The following is a 3,543-nucleotide window of genomic DNA, read 5'->3' as shown; positions in this document are numbered from 1 at the left end:
CAACTTTTCGAAAAATTGGAAAAATTAGAAAGAAAAGTAGATACAACAATGCCACTGTACTATACTGTACTAGTATCGGCTGATACTATCATAGTAAGGAGAGATATTTCACTCTTGGAAATAATAACAAAAGTATAAAATTTGCATTGATGCAACATAAAGAAATCTTAACCATTAAAACTGATCGTAAAATACCAGACGACTCTACAAAAGTAGAAGACTTAAAAAGTTTACAAGAAAAAATATTAGAAGCAGAGTTTGGACCTAATATTACAAGTGATCAAATATAAAGACCAATTTGGTTTAGGAGAACAACCTCTAGGAGTAATCAAAGATCATCAAGTAATAATACAACTCACAATAGACAAACCATATCCTCCTATACTAAGGAAAGGTGCTTATGCAGCCAGCCCACAAAGTAGGAAAGAGATTGAAAAACATATTGAAGAATTACTTCCAATGGGTGTGATACGCAAAGTTGGAATTGATGAAGAAGTTGATGTAACATCACCTGTTTTGATTGCATGGCATAATGACAAATCCAGACTTTGTGGAGATTTTAAAACTCTCAATCAATATACCATTCCTGATAGATATCCGTTACCACAAATAGATCAATCATTAACAAACCTTTTTGGCGCAAAGTATATTACTCTTATGGATATAATGAAAGGGTTTCATCAGAACTTAGTTGAAATAGGTAGCAGAAAATGTCTCAGGATAATTTGTCATCTAGGAATATTTGAGTATATTCAAAGGCCTTTTGGAATAAAAAATGCACCAGCATTCTTCCAGAGAATGATGGATACAGAATTCTCCAAAGAATTGCAAGAAGGATGGTTGAAAGTTTACATTGATGATATTATAGCTTTTCATACAACTTGGGAAGAACATCTTCAGGCACTAGAGATAGTAATCCTAAGAGCTAAATCCATGGGCATGACAATCTCCCTGACAAAGTGCCACTTTGGATTTAAAGAATGTAAAGCTTTAGGTCATCGAGTGTCAGGTCTATGTATAGCAGTTGATCAAAACTCTGTAGCGGCGGTACTACAAAAACCTTGCCCAAAAGATAAACAAGAATTAAGTTCATTCCTAGGGTTTGCAAGTTACTACAGAGCTCACATTCCCAACTTTGGAAGCATCACTCGCTGTCTCTACAAACTATATGCTAAAGGAGTCACATTTGAAATGACAAAAGAAAGAATAGAAGCGGTCAACAAAATAAAAGAAATGTTGACAATAGCCCCTATTCTGTTTCATCCGGATTTTGAAAAACCATTCAAATTATATGTGGATGCATCAATTGAAGGGTTAGGAGCAGCAATTCACCAGACACAAATCATTGATGGCAAACCTAAAGAAGGCCCAATAGTATTCATATCTAGAAAATTAACAAATACTGAATCTCGGTACTCATCACCCCAATTAGAAGCATCAGCACTAGTTTGGGCATTAGAAAAACTGCATTATTACCTTGATGGTAGTTACTTTGAAGTCATTACTGACTGCACAGGTGTAAGATCTTTAACTAACTTGAAATCACCAAGTAGACACATGCTGAGGTGGATGATGGCCATACAAGAATATAAACCTTTCATGACCATTACACACAGACCAGGAAAATTCCGTAATAATGCAGATGGACTTAGTCGAATGGCACTTCCCGATGATTCTGATAATCCAGCATGGGAACCTGAAGAAATGGAAAGAGACATTCCTGTCATGGGAATCAGTTTATGTGAATTATCAGAAGAATTCTTTGAAGAAGTAAAAGAAAGTTAGGAAAAACATAGTAACACTACAAAACTTGTTCAAATTCTTTCCATACAGAAAACTGACCTATGTTTATCAACAACACTTGCGCAACCATGGAAAGATGGATATAATCAAGGAAAAGTTACACTTGAATCAGGTTTGTTATATTTCAGAGAAAAACATAGTTCAGGTTTAATTATTGTCAAACCTGAACACATTCAACAAACACTACATGTATGTCATGATGAATTTATGTCAGGACATTTATCAGAGGACAGAACAATTGACAGAATCAAAAGTACGGCATGGTGGCCAAGTTGGAGAAAAGATGTTGAAGAATATGTGAAGACTTGTGAAAGATGCCAAAAAGCCAATAAAGCTATGGGAAAGAGATTTGGATTATTACAAAGGATAGAAGAACCAACATATCCATGGGAAGTCGTTAACATGGACTTTGTTACAGGACTTCCACCATCTTCAATAAACAACTATAATTGTGTATTAGTAATAGTGGACAGGTTTTCAAAAAGGACAAGATTCTTGCCTTGGTACAAAGAATCAACTGCAATGGACATTGCATTGTTGTTCTGGGAAAGAATCATAAGTGACGTAGGTTTACCACAGATAATAATCAGTGATAGAGACCCCAAATTCACTTCCAGATTTTGGAAAAGTTTGAATATGCTTATTGGAACCACACTAGAACTTTCAACCGCATACCATCCTCAAACTGATGGCTTGAGTGAAAGAAATATCAGTACCTTGACTGAAATTGTCAGAAGATATTGCACAGAAGGTCTAGCATATACAGAAAAAGATGGATTCACACATGACTGGCATACATTACTACCAGCTTTAGAATTGGCCTATAATAGTAGCATACATAGCACTACGGGAAAGAAACCCTTTGAGATTGAAAGAGGATACTGCCCAAGATTACCTAAAGATCAAATAAAGAATAAAAATGTTGAATTCCATCCAACTTCTTTAAGCTTCTTTGATATGTTGAGTAAAGCAAGAGCTCAAGCAGCTCAATGTATTGAAGACTCAGTAACATACAACCAAGAAAGATGGAATAAAAGGCATCAAGAACCAAAATTTGTAGTAGGAGAACAAGTTCTGCTTTCGACTACCAATTTTACTAACCTACAAGGACCTAAGAAACTACAAGACCAATCTGTAGGCCCTTTTTTAATATTAAAATTTAATGGGAACAACACAGTAGAAGTAGCATTAACAGAAGAATTTGGAAGGCAACATCCAGTGTTTCCAATATCATTGATTAAGAAATACCATGCTTCTGATAAAAGAAAATTTCCTGATAGAGAAATACCCAAACAAGCTCCCATCCAATTTGAAACAGACGGGGAAAAGATTTTTTCCAAAATCATCAAACAGAGAGAAACAAACATCAACAGTAAATCCACAACACTCTATTTAGTTAGATACAAGAATAAAAGTGCGGACAAAGACAAATGGCTTCCAGCAGATAAAGTACCAAATGGTAAAACAACCTTGAAGAATTCAGAGCCCAGAAAAGAGCTCATAAACTTCCCAAAAAGAAGTGATGACCTCCTTTGAGGGTGGGGAATGTCAGCCCTGCGTACATACACATGTACCCAAATGCTAACCTATGATATATAACCATCACCTAGAAATATAATTACATGTACATACAGCCTATATAATATATGTAACATTTAAGAAAAACATATATGACCTCTAGTTACATATGCATATACCGAAGAAATAACATGTAACATATAAAATTACATACAAAAACAC

This window comes from Melampsora larici-populina, assembly GCF_000204055.1.
Source record: "Melampsora larici-populina 98AG31 unplaced genomic scaffold MELLAscaffold_23, whole genome shotgun sequence".
Classification (NCBI taxonomy): Eukaryota; Fungi; Basidiomycota; class Pucciniomycetes; order Pucciniales; family Melampsoraceae; genus Melampsora; species Melampsora laricis-populina.
Note: the sequence above shows the minus strand (reverse complement) of the source record.